Raw genomic sequence first — 18,116 nt, 5'->3', positions numbered from 1 at the left:
CAGAGATCACAAGAATTGAATTCATAGTTTTAAAAATATGTGGAAATCAATTTCTGCACTGTGTAAAAATGAAATTGTATGCCTTAAATGAGAAAGAAAGTAGAAAACATCCATCATGTGTAGCAATTCCTCCCCCTCTCTAAAGAATTAGCATTCCCTCATGCAATGCTAGAAAAAAAATTGAGGTGGTTGCTACCATCTGTTGAATTCTATGCTTGGTGTAAAACAACATGGAATAAGGGAGGTGTTGAGAATGAATAAGAATGACAATGGATGATAAAGAATATGAATGACATGGTCATAAGAAAGAAATGAATGAAAGCAACACTCCCCCAAACTGAAAGATGATATGCCGCTGAAAAATGGGAAGTGGTTAAGATGTGGAATGAAGAATGATAAATAATGCTCAAAATGGATTTTCATTAAATTCTCCTAAATTCGTAATAAATCAGAAAATTATTCTATTTTACCTCAAGTTTTACCTCCAAAAAGAAAAATGTGGAATGACATATATGTATTGGCATTTGTTGAAGCTGATGTAGGCAGAGTTGGTGTTAAAAGTGATGCAAAATGTGGAATCCAGGCAAGCACATCATGTCTAAACAATTGTTCACGTTCGCGAGTTGCTTGAGCCTCTTTTGTTAGTTGCAATTGTGTGGTCATGCTGCGAATAGAGTTCTGCCCATACTTGTTGTTTTCCTGTAAACAAATCGCTATTTTTCATACAATGTTCTTGAATCCATAGTGTTAGTTTTGAATAGAAACAGATAAAATGCATGCAAAAATTTCAATTAGAAAAACGTTTGTATACATGCAATACTAATATTTTGTCAAATCAACAAGTTATGGTAGAGTGCAGTAATCAGATTGCATGCTATCCCATAATGCATACATTCCCCCCTCCAATTGGAGAAGGGATTCCATGACCATAAATCCTATGAAAGGTGTTATGCTGACGACAAGGCAAGGGAATGAACAATACCACAGTAAATGAAGTAGAGTACACATATCAATGATAGGACGGTGAGAGTTATGGTTATAATGAGAGCAGAGTGTGTAAAGATAGTTATGAATAAGAGATAGGACGCTTTGGATTGATGATAAGTTATGCGAAAAAAGAAAAAGGACAACAATATGCCAAAAAGATGCTTCCTGATGATATTCTAGCTGAAAATGATGCGATTGATTTGAAAACAATTTCTCATGCGTAAAGGTTCAAAACAGGGAAAAAATTAAGGAAATAACTTCTCTGATAAAAAGAAAGAATAAGAAAATGGTATTATAGTAATAATTGACGATAAGATATAACTTTAATACCATAAGCAGAGCCTCTGCTGCCAACAGGCATCCATAGCCTCGACAGGGTTGCTTTTTAACCCATATGAGCCAGGATCCTCAATTTATAAATGGAGAGTTCCAGTGTTGTTCTACAGAAGAGATCAGTGTGCTGGCGTGGTAACCAGATAATCACACTGCCATTCAGTGGGATATAGCAAAAGTGATCAAGCTAGCTTGTGATGAGACCTCCTATTCCAAGGATAATTTGGGTATTCAATGGATCATAACCCTAGTGTGGTGGCCATAATGGGAATGTCACTTTGTTACAGCCTTATGAACATGGTAGGTTGACTCCTAATGAGACCTCCTATCCTCCATCTGTGAACAAATTTTTGTTGTTATTACACATTTTTATGATAAAAAGAGGAAGGCACATTACTCCTTAAGAGCAGGGATGGTGGAAAAAGTTGAATATGTCAATAGAAAAAAATATACCCCTAATCTCATTTATTACAGACAGAGAAGATTATAACCAGGAAGGGTGGAACCAGCATGGTATTAATATGATCAATCAGTATTATGTACAATAGAAAACGAAGCAGTAAAGTAGTATATAAATAATTGTGTCCCTTTTGAAAAGAATTTGTCATCAAGGAGTTGTCCTGTTAAAGATCATAATGTGAATGATATTAACTCGCTTCAATAGAATCCATAATTCTTGTCCTCATAAAAGTAGTGTACCTTATGCCATTAAATGGAATCAGTAAAATGTGGTTGAGATGAACTAGGAATAATCCCACAAGATGAAGGAAGAGTTGTTCTTGAAAATACTCCCAAAGTGTTGTTCCTTTGAAGGAACAACGAAAACAATCGAAAAAATGTTGTTCTGTGTAGGGAACAACAAAGGAAATGCACACGAAAAAATGTTGTTCCCTATAGGGAACAACGAAAAAATGCACGTGAAAAAAGTGTTGTTTTTTAAAAAGAACAACAAAAAAATGCATGGGGAAAAGTGTTGTTCTTTAAAAGGAACAACAAAAAATACACTAAAAAAAGTGTTGTTCCTTTGAAAGGAACAACAAAAATGCGAAAATGTTGTTCATTCAGAAAGGAACAATAAAAATGCAGAAGTGCAGAAGTGTTGTTCTTTCGGAAAGGAACAAAAAAAATGTGAAAGTGCAGAAGTGTTCTTTCAAAAAGGAATAGCAAAAATGTGAAAGTGCAGAAGTGTTGTTCCTTCAGAAAGGAACAACAAAAGTGTAAAAGTGCAGAAGTGTTGTTCCCTCATAAAGGAATAACAAAAATGTGAAAGTGCAGAAGTGTTGTTCCTTTCCGAAGGAACAACGAAAATGTGAAAGTGCAGAAGTGTTGTTCCTTCAGAAAGGAACAACAAGAATGCAGAAGTGCAGAAGTGCTGTTTCGTTGGAAAGGAACAACAAAAATGCAGAAGTGCTGTTCCTTTGGAAACGAACAGTGAAAGTGCGAAAGTGTTGTTCCTTCAGAAAGGAACAACAAAAATGTGAAAGTGCAGAAGTGTTGTTCCTTCGGAAAGGAACAACAAAAATGTAGAAGTGCAGAAGTGTTGTTCCTTCAGAAAGGAACAGCAAAAATGTGAAAGTGCAGAAGTGTTGTTCCTTTGGAAAGGAACAGAAAAAATGCAGAAGTGCAGAAGTGTTGTTCCTTCGGAAAGGAACAACAAAAATGTGAAAGTGCAGAAGTGGTGTTCCTTCGGAAAGGAACAACAAAAATGCAGAAGTGCAGAAGCGTTGTTCCTTAAGAAAGGAACAGCAAAAATGTGAAAGTGCATAAGTGTTTTTCCTTTGGAAAGGAACAACAAAAGTGCGAAAGTGTTGTTCCTTCGAAAAGGGACAACAAAAGTGCGAAAGTGCTATTCCTTCGGAAAGGAATAACAAAAATGCACAATCATAAAATGCAAGCACGCAAAAACGAATTAGCGGTTCACGGCATTGATGCTGAGGATGGGTTACAATTTGAAGGAAGCAACACCTGAAACACAAAATATAATAGAAATCAGAAAAGAAACAACATTTTATTTAAAAACAGTATGTAAATAAATAAATTAAGTTACAGCAGCTATGATGTTATATAAAAAAATGATCTCTTTGAAAAAATGTTTTGGCAGCAGTGACAAGACATGAATCTTCAAATGGAAATCAATTCTTCATTTCTTCTAGTATGAATCCGATGGGTAATGAGTTGGATGAAATTCCCTTGTTTCATTAAAATTTCTTTCAAGAATTGCTCGTCCATAAATTGACATTCTTTATTCTCCTAGGACCTGCAAAAGAACGAGTGTCTACCTGCAATAAAACATTAAATCATGGAGAAAGAGAGGTGATCAAGCTCCCCTAATCCAAGAATTATGCAAAAAAAAAACAAGTAGTTACTCTGTATAACAAATCCACTGAGAAAATAACAAAGTAAAATTTATTTGTCACCTGTGGGAGAGCAGTGGTCGACTATACTAACCAACAGTGTTTTAATCACAAATTCTTTGTTTTTCGTCCAAATTGAGTGATTCCAAAGCTAGATGAGAGATAATTCAAAGGTGTATCTTCAATAGAAATAGTTTTTAAAAATTCATTGATATGATATGTCAATTTTAGTTAGAACAACCTGCATAACATAGTCATTTTCGATTACCCCACTTAGAACAACAATGAATGTTTTAAGCATAGATTCTTCGTTTGATGTCAGATTCGAATGATTAAAATTAGAAATGAAAGTAGATTCATTTATTTATCTCCAATAGAAACAATTTTTGAATACAAGAAGAATTGATAGGTCAAATACTCTAAGGAACAGTCAGAAAGACAGAGTTTTAAGGGTGCTGATTTAGGATAGATAGTCAGTATTTTGATCATAACTTCCCCATACGATATCGAAAATGAGTGATTCAAATTTCCTTGTAAACTAGATTCATGGGGGAATCTACCACAAAAACAGGTTTTAAAAATATGTTCATTTAGGCCTTCAAAAATGGACTTTCCCAACTCTGTTCCTGAGCTGCCTACTAGACACCTTGTCACTATTTTGGTTCTAACTTTTTTGTTTCAAATCCAAATTGAGTGATTCAAATTGAGTTGTAAAGTAGACATCAAAGGCTACTTATTATAGAAAAATGTTTTAAAAATATTCCATTTTTGTCCCTTAAAATGACTGTCCCGACTGTGTTTTCAAAAAATTTGTCAAGCCCACAAGCCAAAAAAATATGATATTCAAGCATTTTTCAAATTGGTATAAAAATGAATATGAGTGCTTATAAAACTGTTAATTCCATTATAATTCATCTACATACACAAATGGATTAAAACATTTATCACTAATGTTGATTTTCACAGCGTGTTGCAACGAAAACATTATTTTTACATTAAAAACAAAATGCATTTATTTATGTCCTTTTTTTTTTTACACTATCCTACTTTCATTTAAAAAATGAATATGATTACGTATAAGAGTACTTCCAGTGGAGCCATTTTTGAAATAAGGCTTCAAGTATGCACATACCCAAATTTGAAAAATGCATATTAATGAATATTAGGGTATGAGAAGCCAACTTCCCTTGAAAAGATGGTGTCAAAAATTGTTGAAGTATGGAGTGATGCTGCAAAGAAATGATGGAGTGAAACCAATATTCAATATATCCTTTACTTTATTGATTTCCCATTACCATCATATCATGAAGTTCTTGAGCTTTTAAAATGACTTGTTGATGCATACTAAAAGAAACCTCATTTTCTTCCATAAATTTTACAATTTTTGAATTTGAAACATTTTGAATCTCATTGTAAGTTTTCTCTAATGGCGCATGTGAGATAGAATGGATGGGAAGGGTAGGTAAATTTTTCAGTTCAACACTATAAGCATGTTGTATTGGTTTATTATGGTGAGGGTGTGGAATGAGTTAGCAGGAAATTGTGTACGGAATGGAGCATTTTCATGATGTGGTTGATTGGGTTGTGTGGATGATTTTGATGGGCAAGCAAGATGTTATGGAAGAGCTGGTGAAGAATATGGAGAATGTGTTTGTGCTAAAAGATGAGGGAGAGTAGTCATGCAATCATAAGGTGAACCATGCCAAACTTGTAGACAAGATTGGTGGTGGTTATATTGAGATTGACATGGCTGCTCTAACACATTAGTATTCCATAATGGATTATGCAAGTAAGAGAATGGACAAGAAGTGTTTTGAACCATACCTGTAGGCCATGATTTCCATTGTTTTGACCTTGTTGCAGCTTCCTCATCTCTTTGATATGCTACTTCTATCTAGATAAGGAAGAGTGAGTATGTATGAGATGCTCCTTTTGGCAATGAGGGAAAAACACTTCTTAAAATTCTTGATTTTTCTGAACCTGAAAAACATCCAATTTTGAATTTAGAGAGCCAATAAAATCAACTTTAAAATTTTCAAATAAAGTATTGATTTTAGCTCTTATATCTCTTGTTCTTGTAGCAGATTTGGAAAAGAAAGAACAAACATCTCTAGAATTTTTACTAGCCTTGGAGATTCCTCTTGAATACCTTATGCACAATTCACAAATATCATCATATGATAACTGAAAAACATCACCTTTTCCTATCAGATTTAAGAGTTCTAAACATTCATCTTTGATTCCTTTAAGAATGAGTGTTTTTAAGAACTCTTTTTCCAAATGCTTATGTTTTGATTTTTGAAGGTTGTATTGAAATCGATCTATATAGTCCTCCAAGGTTTCATCTTCCCCTTGTATCATATTGAAAATATCTTCATTGGATTTGCAATAGCCCTGGTACTTCTTCAAGAATATGTTTTTTCATGTCCTCCCATGTTTAGATGCAGTTCCCAACTAGGCTCATTGGAGAGCTGTTCCTTTTAGAGTAAGAGGAAACACTTTCAACCTTTGATCATTAGTACAATAATCATATCCTCTACAAAGTATTTCAAAGTCAAATAAGAATGTATCTGGATCTTCATTTGTTAAACCATGAAAATTTGGTAGAGAAAATGGGGGAATTATGTGCATTTGTGTCACTCCTTCTAGATCTTTGATAGGAAATTCAAAAGTAGAAATATGAGCCATTTCTTACCATAATAGAAGATGTTCTTCATGTGTTTATTTGAGGCTCCTTCTTCAAATGTTCCTGTCAATCGGTTAGTGAAATGGGTGGTGCTTACATCACCACTTTAGTGAAATCATGAGTTTTGTTTTTTAAAATTTCTATTTTTTTCTTAGTCATTCACACAGAAATTAAAACATTTATTTCTACCCTAAGTTCTTTAACAATTCTGCTGGAAAGCGGGTGCGAGAGCAGGGCTTTTACATGCTCCGTACGCAGGTTCTTACCTTCCGTTTTTAATACCCAATTCTTTCATAACAGGCACTCATCAGATGCACACTACTCTTTAGAAATGGCTACACTCTCCCCGGCAACAGCGCCAAAATGTTGAGCAATAAAAAGGTGCCTTTTTAACTCCTAATTATCTTCACATTAATTGTCAACCCAGGGACGATTTTCTATTTCAAGAGTGTACTCATTCTGAGGCGGCTATTTACTCAAGAGTAATGTTTTGCAGTATAGTGCTTAAAATCCAAAAGTAAATGAATGCTTGAAATAAAATCTAATTGGAATAGCAAGAAACTGAAATGTTCTGAACTAAATCATTTACTCAAACAATCATTAGTCAAGGATGCAGTTGCAATAACTCTTTCCTCTGTCAACTGATGCAAATGAAATAAAACAAGATCCTCAATCTGAGAACTTAGACAGTGATAGTCAATGTCCTTTACAGTTTTTGATCTTACACTCCACACCAAAACAATTAACTGGAAATGATAAATCAATAATGCTGTTAACAGAAATGGAATAAACACACTCACTGCAATAACATTTAAAAGGTGAAATCAAATCCTTGCAGAAAAGAACAACAACTAAATCTATTGAAAAACTGAACAGCAAAACTAATTAAATAAGAATACATAGCAACTGCAAATGTAACTGGATCAACAATCTTAATCTAACAGCATGAACATTAATCGTAGGTATTAAAGCAACGACAATCGTAGTTATAATTGAACAGTAACTTAATTGGACAGCAATTGCAATTATAAATGAACAACAATTAAATGAACCACAGTCTTAATTAGACAGCACAATATTAGGTCAAAATTAACATCAGGACATTTCAAGTTATAATTAATAATTTTGTCACTAACACAATCCAATTATGATTTCAATATAACAGAGCAATTCAATGAAATGTTCATAAACAAAAGATTACTGAATAAAACAAATGAAAAGGAAATGAAACCATCACACAGCGGAAATCATAAAGATATAATACAGAGCAGCAGCTTAATCCACCAGAGGCTGAGTCCTTAGCCACCAGCGGATGCTGTTGGGCTACTTCAGATAAGGCGAATGAACAACAACCCTTTTACTTATTAATCATCAAACTGTGAAATCATTACAACAACAAAAGCCTTGAGAATTACAATGGTAATGCAACAATCCTCCTTTCCTCCTATCCTATCATATCCTATCTCTAATAATCTATGATTTAATCTCTCATAATCTATCCCATCATGAATAATCCATCATCATTCTTGAATCTATTATTCTTGAATCCCTTTCTCTGATCTCTGTTTTCATTTAAATAGAGAGAAAACAGAGAACAGTTACAACAGAGATTATTACAACATTATTTTTATTACAAAATTGGATTGTTCTCAACAAATTGATAAGCAAAATCATATCTGAAATATCCTTCCATTAATCATTCAACAGGAATAGGTCGAATTTGGCATTGCAGCTGAGATAATTTGGAAAACGTCCACACAACGAATCTGAGAAAAGCGTCTTCAAAGAACCTTCCATTTCTCTTAGTACGGGCCAAAGTTTGGAAAACTACTCATTGCAAAACTAATTTGGTTTGTTCTAGACAAAAACCATGTTTCAGATTTTCCAGATTCTTCTCCATTTGCCCAAAACGTTCAATACAAAATCGTCACTTCTTATTCCAGCGAATTTCTAAATTGGCACATTTAATGATCAAATCTTTAATCTGAAAATTATCTTGGAGGTTAAAAATGGTGAGTAATGTTACAATCGATTTATTAATAAGACATCATTGATTAAATCATGCATAATCATCAATTTATTAAAAATAAAGGAGAATAAATAATATTTTTCCATCAGAGCATAAATCATTATAAGATGGAATTATATGATAAACCATGATAAGTGACATGATAAAGAAGAGTAGAAATGGGTGGAATAGGCATTCAAAAGTGATAATAATAATGACATATTAACGACCCAACAATGGTACCATGGATATTTGTGAAGTAAGGTTTCATCACTTGAGGAAGTACCTTAACTCTTAAAATATTTTCCCAATTGGTTTTTATGGAAATGCCTATGCATGGATGTCTAGATTGAATATTATTGATCTTCACAATGGAGGAAGCAAGACCTGACCAAATTTTACAGGAGATGGCTAAAGATGGTAATTTTTCTTTACGTTTTAAATTGAATCTTCTAAAGAAGCACTTGAACAAGTCTATGAATTGTATTACATGGTGCTTCATGTTCACAAGTTGAAGTATATCGATTTCTAAATATCTACTAACAATGTTTTTTATGTGTTCCACAAAAAAATAGGTATAATATTCCATGGAGATTTGGTAAATTTCCTGCAAGTCTAATTACATTATACAATATGACCCATTTCCTGGAAGACTCTTGGATTTCAGTTGGTTTAGGGAATGACTTCGGGATTGATCAACTTGATATAGAAAAATCTATTGTTTTTCATTATAATGGCAACTTGAAGCCATGGTTAGAGATAGGTATTAATAAATACAAGCCATATTGGGCTAAGTATTTAAAACACGAGGGTCAATTCATGCTTGAATGTAATGTCAATGGATGATGTTGTGATATATTTAAGTGGGCCATATCTTGAAGTGACAAAGATTTTTGAAGTACTAACAATATGTGATGCCATGGAATGGATCAACATGGTTTTGCAAAAGCCTTATTGGAAGCAAGCATGGGATGTGTATTGGCTTGTGGGTAAACCTTTGAAAAAAAATACTCTTTTATTCAAGATTGTAATAACATTTAGTAGGGGATTCTAATTCTAGAAGTTATTCAAATTCATGAATCATGCCCTTTCACACTCCTATGGTTTTGAATCTTATTGAATCTATCATTACAGTGATGTTAATTTTTTGATATTGGCCTAGCTATCGGTAGCTTATAAAATATAGATGATAGAGGAGAATTATAAATTTAGGTGAATCAAGACATACTTAAATCAATTGTTTAACTATCTTTATACTTAGAATAGCCTCAAATACTACAAGGTAACTAACTTGTTGTATTTCGAGTTCATTCTTCTAACAATGCTTTCATTCCAACTATAAAAAATGGTGTGAATATTTCCTAAAAATATAGAATTACTTGGCAAGAATATAAATAAAGGGTTTTCAACATTTATCTATGTTATGTTTCATGCTCATTTGGGGATTGAGGGAATGAGTTTTAGAAATATTTGAAGAGATCCCCTGAATTTTAGGGGATTACACCTCGAAATATATAAAAAATTGCGAATTTTTAACGTTTTATATCCATTTTGACAGTAAAAAATGTGGCTTTCTCTACAAAAACAAATTCCCTCTAAATTGAAATTGAGTAGCTATGCACCCCTCTAGAAAAAAATTGGGGAAATGCATCCCCCATCTGGGTAGAAATCTCGGGAAACACTGTTATCTACCCCTAGGTTCTATGCTAAGTTCTATTGCGGCCAAATGAGATTGTGAAATGATCATTTGCATTATATGCTTTTTTGGAAATATTTTTTTTGGCTAGAGCGAAATAGATGTAGGGATAACTCCAAACATATAGTTGGTACAGTGTGCAGAAATAACATTGACCACAATTGTGTCTCCTAAGAATTTTACCGATAATATTTTTAATACATTTAGTGAAAGATGTAGGAAATGTGATCGGGAATATGACGAGCTAATCATAACAAGGAATTCGATTTCTGAATGGAGCTAGGGTTTAGAATAGGGAGTAACAGGAGGAGCGAGCTTGTAACAATGGAGGGGCTAGGAGGAGGGAGTTCCACTCCCTCCTACAGCAACATCGTATCAAATAGAAGTAGGGAAATGAGTTTGAATGGAGTCAGGAAACCCTTGGAGGCCGGAAAAAAGAAGACAGACTTAAAAGAACCGGAAAGCAACAAAGATGATGAACAAGAAGAAACTCACGAGGCGGCTAGAAGGGAGGAGAGACTAGAGGACAGTAGTCAGAAAAATGTGTACAAATCTACAGCAGGACCCTGTAAGCCCAAGTCAACCATCAAACCCCGGGTGGTTTTGAATGATCCTGCACTACAGGAGCACAGAGATCACATGGCGACTTATGCTATTATATGCAAGTTTATGGGTATATGGCCCACAGAGAAGAATTTGTACACATGGATAAGAAACAACTGGAAACCAAAGGGAGATATAACTCTGCATCTAGGGTCCAAGGGTTTCTTCACAGTGGTTTTCACTAGCCTAGAGGACAAAGACAGAGTGTTTGAAGGAGGACCCTATTTCTATGCTGCTGCAGGACTATATATGCGACCCTGGGTAATGAACTTTGTCCCAGAACGAGAAACGTTCACATCGGTCTTGGTATGGATAAGACTTTACTCCCTATCTCTATATTATTGGCTGCATGAATCCTTAAAAGCTATAGGAACTAAATTAGGACATTTTCTAAAAGTATCAAAGGCAACTGTTATGAAACCAGCTCAAGAAAAGATAGAAAAGATAGATCAACGCCTTAGAATTCAGCCTCTTCGAGGGGGCAACCTCCTTTACATTACATAAATGAACAATTCTTGGATCATTCAAATGACAAAACCTCCTTTCTATATATAGGAGTCTAAGGAGTCACAATATAACCCAGCCGACCTAACCATAATAATATAAAGCCACAAAAATAACAATAGAGGGATTCTATGGGGCATAGTAATAACAATATGGGGGCAATAGGGGCACAACAATATTAATAAGGGGTATAACTACAATAGTAATGGGGTAATCACTAGTATTATAGGGACCCAACATGCCCCTCTCCTTCAAAAAAGTGTTGTCCTCAACGCTTGAGTAGTTCTGGATACTTCTGCATAAAATTCTCATCCTCCCATGTGGAATCTTCAGCGGATAAGTTCTTCCACTTGATAAGATACTCCAAAATTGATCGATTTCGTAGCTGTCGAGTTCTTGTTTCTGTGACTGCTTCCGGTTCCAATATATTTTTTCCTTCCTCGTCAAGTTCTGGCAATATTGTTTGAATTGGGAGCTTGTCGCCTATAACCTTCTTTAAACATGAAACATGGAAAACTGGGTGCAATCGAGAAGCCGCAGGAAGCTCCAATTTGTATGCCATAGTACCAATCTTTTGCAACACCTTGTATGGACCATAATACTTTGGTGATAATTTATTATCCTTCTTAGCTTGCTTGAGGGACATTTGCTTATATGGTTGTAGCCGTAGGAATACCCAATCACCTACATCAAAACTTCTTTCACTACGATGTTGATCTGCCTGTTGTTTCATTCTATTCTGTGCCAACACGAGGTTATCCTTTAAGAGTTGGAGGACTTGTTGTTGATGTTCGATGTGATGTTTCACTGCCTGAACCTTAGAATTTTCTCTTAAATATGATGTGATGGATGGTGGTTGATACCCATAAAGTGCCATAAATGGGGTCATTTTTGTTGCTGTATGGAAGGAAGTGTTATACCACCATTTAGCCAGAGGCAACCATTTGACCCATTGTGTCTGTTTATCAGATACAAAGCAACGAAGATATCCTTCCAAACATTTGTTTACTATCTCAGTTTGCCCATCAGATTGAGGATGATAAGATGAGCTATGAGCTAACTGAGTACCAAGACAAGAAAATAATTCTGTCCAAAAATTTCCAGTGAAAATGGGATCTTTGTCACTTACAATAATCTTTGGGTTTCCATGTAGCTTTTGAATTGTTTCCATAAATGCAGTAGAAACTGTACTGGCTTAAAATGGATGTGATAATGCACAAAAGTGTGCATACTTGGTAAGTCTGTCAACTACCACCATGATGACACTCTTTCCCTCAGACTTGGGTAAACCTGTGATAAAATCCATTGAAACCTCCTCCCAACGTTGGCTTGGAATGGATAAAGGTTGTAATAGACCCGGTGTCTTAATTGTTTCAACTTTATTTTGTTGGCAAACCAAACATTCCGCCACAAACTTTTGAATATCTGATTTAAGGCCATCCCAAAAAAATTCCTTCTTAACCCTGTGGTAAGTTTTTAAAAATCCTGAGTGCCCTCCTAAGGGAGAAGTGTGCAATTCCATAAGAATCTTTTGTTTTAGCTGGAAATTCTTACAGAGGTATAAGCGATCTTTGTACCATAATGAATCATTTTGCCAGCTAAATGTATCAGACGTACTGGAATCTTGTTGTAACTTTTGAATAAGTGCCCACACTTCTTTGTCATTCTTCCATTCCTCCCTTGCTTCGTTTATCCAATCTTGTTGGATAATAGAAATGGCGCACAACAATGCTTCCACATCCTCATCCTTTCTTGAGAGTGCATCTGCCACCACATTTTGCTTCCCTTTTTTGTAGATGATTTCAAAGTCATAACCCAACATCTTTGTGACCCACTTTTGTTTCTTTTCAGAGGATAATCTTTGTTCTAAAAAGTATTTAAGGCTATCATGATCCATTTTTACCTTGAAGTGTCTTCCCATTAGGTAGGGTCGCCATTTCTTAAGTGCATGGAGTATTGCCAACATTTCCTTCTCATAAATAGCTTTGTGTAAAAACTTTCCCTTGATTGGACGACTTTCAAAAGCAATGGGTCTTTCATCTTGCATTAGAACAGCACCAATTCCATTTCCTGAAGCATCACATTCCACAATAAAGGTTTTTGTGAAGTCCGGTGTAGCTAAGACCGATGCTTGGCACATTGCCTCTTTAAGATGTTCAAAGGCCTTTGTTGCTTTCGGAGTCCATGAAAATGCATCTTTCTTCAATAATGTTGTTAGAGGTGCTTCTATTCTCCCATAATTCTTAACAAACTTGTGATAATACCCTGTCAACCCGAGAAATCCTCGCAAATGCTTTATGGATGTGGGGATTTTCCATTCCTTAATGGCTTTAATTTTGCTAGGGTCTACCTTAACTCCTTCATGAGATACAATATGACCCAGATATTCCACCTCCTGGACTCCAAAGAAACATTTGGATCTTTTTGCATATAATTGTTTCTCTTCCAATAGTTGTAGCACCCTGTCAACATGTTCAACATGATCCTTCCAAGACTTGCTGTAGATTAGTATATCATCAAAAAATACTAACACAAATTTTCTAAGGAATGGTTTGAAAATTGAATTCATCAAACCTTGAAATGTTGAAGGTGCATTGGTAAGGCCAAAAGGCATGACCAAAAATTCATAATGACCCTCATGAGTTCTAAATGCTATTTTCAGAATGTCTTCAGTCTTCATTCTGATTTGATGATATCCTGAATGAAGATCCAACTTGGTGAAGTAAATTGATCCATGCAATTCATCCAGTAATTCATCAATGACAGGAATGGGGAACTTATCTTTAGTAGTGAGCTTGTTGAGCTCCCTATAATCCGGACACATGCGCCATGATCCATCCTTCTTGTGCACCAATACTACTGGAGCAGAGAAAGAACTTTGACTCGGTTGAATTATACCAGCCTCTAGCATTTCTGCAACCATACGTTCAATTTCACTCTTTTGGACATAGGGATATCTGTATGGCCTGATGTTTGGAGGAACACTTCTTGGAATCAGATGAATAGCATGATCATGATCACGCATAGGTGGGAGACCTTTGGGAGTCTCAAATACCTTGGAATGATTGTCCAGGACTTTTTGGAGATCTGGAGAAATAGATGATTCCGATGTGGAAACATCTAGCGAACATAATTGTGCAATTACACCTCTTTCCTCCTTTTTTAGAAGCTTTGTCATACCATTAGAGATGATTATCTTTCCTGGTTTCCCTGCAATACCCCTTAATTCAACTTCATTTCCTTCCATAGAAAATTTGATGAAATGTTCTTGAAAATTAAAAGCTTTTGTACCTAAGGATTGTAGCCATTGGACTCCTAGTACAACATCAACACCCCCCATTGGAATGGAAAGCATTGGGCTAGTCAATACATATTCTCCCATGGATAGCTTGATATTATGGCACTTTCCAGAGAAATTTATTGTTCCTCCATTTGCAATCATCACTTGACACTTTGGTGCTGGATATAGGAAGCAATTCAATTCTTTTGCTACCTTATAATGAATAAAATTGTGGGTGCTTCCTGAATCAATCAACACTATTACCTTTCTCTTCTTGATTTGTCCTTCTATCTTGATGGTTTGAGGAGTGGTAATTCCCGCCAATGCATTACAAGATATGGTCGGATTTATTTGTTCTTCATCTAGGCTTTGTTCCTGGAGTATATCCTCTTCTTTTGACCTTTCTTGCTCCTTTTCTTCTTCCTCTTCACAATCTATGTAGAATAATTTCTTCTCAGCACACTTATGACCTTTAGTGTATTTGCTATCACAACTGTAACAAAGCCCTTTTGCCAACCTTATAGGTTGTGGAAGACTAGGGGCAACAACACTTCCGTCTTTATAGTTGTGAGTGGTATGTTTCCTGGTTGCCATAATTTTGCTTTCCATTTTTCTTGCTAACCTGAATGCCTTCTCTAATGAATCAGGTTCCCAAAGGCGAACATCATGTTGGATATTATCCTTTAAAGACCCTATGAACACATAATCCTATGCTCCTCTGGAATATCTTTTTCCCTTATCTTCAATTTTTGGAACTCCTCAATGTGCTCCATTATTGAACCCTTTTGTTTGAGACTTATCAATTGGCTAAAAAAAGTGTTGCTTTTTGTATCCTCATAATGTGCTATCAATTCTTCCGTAAAAATTGCCCAAGTGATAAATTGTTTATGAGAGCAAAGCCATTGATACCATACAAACTGATTTGGTTCCAAATATAAAGTTGTCATACGTACCTTTTGTGTGTTTTTCACATTATTGAGATCGAAGAATTGCTCCATTTGTAGTATCCATGTGGCAGGATCCTTGCCATCAAACTTCCTCATATCGATTTTTGGAATATGGTGAGTCTTCGATCCAACATTAGAGTCTATGGAATCATGATTAACATTTATTTTGTTCTCATCATGAGTTTCCTTTAGTACCCTTTCACCATTAGTGACCATTTCTTGTAGCAACTTATTCATATTTATCTTCAATTCTTCCATCTTATCATCCATGCCATCAATTTTAGCGTCCATGCCATTCACCTTAGCTTCCATGCCATCCATCTTAGCTTCTACGCCTTTCTTTAAAAAATCCATCTTAGCTTCTACACCTTTCTTTAAACCATCCATCTTAGCTTCTACATCTTTCCTTAAACCATCCATCTTAGATTCTGTTGTTTTTTGTGCAAGTGACACTTGTTGCACTTGTTCTTGTAATTTTGATATATCATATAGCATTTCTTCTTCTTCTTCATGAGTCATGCTAGAGCTTTCAGGTTCCTTACTAGGTGTTTGCATTTTCTTTCCTCGGGGCATCAGTTACCGATAATAATGCTCTACTAGCCCTTTGAATTCCTTCAAAATAAATTTTCAAACCACTCTTAAGCAAAAAATTTAAAAGAATCTACACACCTTTTTTTCACTTTGTAGGAGCTCGATATTGCCTCTGATGTATATCTGTATTTTCAGATCACCTAGTTCTGAAATTGCAACCTATGGTAGCCCTTTGTGTCCTCTTTCCAATGCCACCAGTCTGATCCAATTTGGATTCTCCAAGGAAGAGTTCTGCGAAATCTCCCACAGTGACCTGATTATAGACTAGTTCAGTAGAGCAAACTTGTACAATGTGCCACGAGTCACTGTTTCGACCTTTGGATCTGAAAAATGCATACAAGAAACTACAGTCTGTCCTCTTTCTGTAACTTCTTACTAAATTTCAATTCGATCCCCAGAGAGAAAGTTATGACGATTTTCCCCAGGTCACCTATTTGGAATGTAATTCAGGAGTCTGCAAAAAGACTAACTTCCTCAGATCATATCTCCGCAAATATAGCGCGAAAATCTCTGAAATTCGACCCGAAGGTTTAGCGCGATTTCTTCTCAAATGGGTTTTTTTTTTGCAACTTCTGAAACGTTGCAGAAAAAAAGTTATAGCGAAAATGCCACGATGACCTGTTTGGAGCAGCGAAACCCTAGAATCCAAAGCTCCGATACCAAATGTTACGAAACCAGCTCAAGAAAAGATAGAAAAGATAGATCAATGCCTTAGAATTCAGCCTCTTCGAGGGGGAAACCTCCTTTACATTACATAAATGAACAATTCTTGGATCATTCAAATGACAAAACCTCCTTTTTATATATAGGAGTCTAAGGAGTCACAATATAACCCAGCCGACCTAACCATAATAATATAAAGCGACAAAAATAACAATAGAGGGATTCTATGGGGCATAGTAATAACAATATGGGGGCAATAGGGGCACAACAATATTAATAAGGGGTATAACTACAATAGTAATGGGGTAATCACTAGTATTATAGGGACCCAACAGCAACTCTGTGAGGAAAATATAATTCCTTCGCACGAATATGTGTGGAAATGGATCTATCGGGAGCACTCCTAGATGAAGTTGTCATAGAAGTTTATGATGAGGAATGGGTATAGGTGGTGGACTATGAACATGTCCCTTTTAGATGTCAAAAATGTCATGAACATGGGCACCTATTTAGAGACTGTCCACAAAACAAAAGGGAGGATAATCCGAGAACCAACACAGGCAAAGATCTTGAAGGATTCACCAAGATGGGAGGCAGAGGGAAAGGAGGAGGAAGAAAGTACCAGAAAAAACAGAGTGAAAACAAGCTATCAAGTCGCAACAGTTTTGAAATTTTAGAAGAAGAAGGGGGGAACATTGGAAAGGTCGTTACACTAGAAAACCATCCTATAGAGAAGGAGAAGGAGGAAAACATGGAAATAATATAGGAAAATAGCAAACAATAGGAAACCATACCAAACAACATGGAACTAAGTAGGTACCAAGAGATGACCCCAAGTGAAGTTGGGACAGAGGACCAAGAATTACATGAGATTCTTGAAAGGAAGAATCTTGATCTAGAAAAATTCTTAAACTAGGGAACCAAAAAAGGGATAGACTCCCTACCACAAGAGGAGTTTGACAGAGTACAACAGCTCTTCCTTTGGAGATCTCAGACAAAAGCCTCAGGAATCAAAAGAAGCCATGAAAGCCAAGACCATAGAGGGGTCAAATCAATGGAGGAAATATCAGGACACTCGGCCAAAAACCCAGGCAGGAAAAGAGGAAGAAAAAGACAAAATGAGCTGCTAACAGAGTGTGGAAAGCTCATGATCAACTCAGGTAAGATGAAAGATCTCACCAGTTACTCATTCAAAAACCCATCATTATGAAGCTCACAACTTGGAATATCAGGGGTCTAGGAAGTAAAAGGAAACAGAGGAATCTCAGCAACAAATTAAAAGAAGAAAACCCAGATATGGTGTTCATACAGGAAACAAAATGTTCCATAGATAAAGTTTGAGAGATACATAACAAATGGCTCAGTAAATATGAGCACCTAGAAGTCAAAGCCAATAACACAACGGGTGGGATTCTTACTCTTTGGAATCCTCAGAAATTTGGCATTCTGGATGCGGAAGCATCC

At 35.7% G+C, this 18,116-nt stretch overlaps 1 pseudogene; it reads left to right on the top strand.

Moving 5' to 3' along the window:
• LOC149174222 (putative galacturonosyltransferase 7) overlaps positions 1–9,214 on the top strand; it is a 46,639-nt pseudogene extending 37,425 nt beyond the window's left edge.
• The last annotated feature ends 8,902 nt before the right edge of the window (positions 9,215–18,116 follow it).

This window comes from Pinus tabuliformis, chromosome 4_1 (assembly GCF_031772625.1).
Source record: "Pinus tabuliformis cultivar Carrire ecotype Pingquan chromosome 4_1, CPIR1, whole genome shotgun sequence".
Lineage (NCBI taxonomy): Eukaryota > Viridiplantae > Streptophyta > Pinopsida > Pinales > Pinaceae > Pinus > Pinus tabuliformis.
The sequence above is the reverse complement of the archived record's forward strand: the minus strand, read 5'-3'. Positions and strand labels throughout refer to the sequence as shown.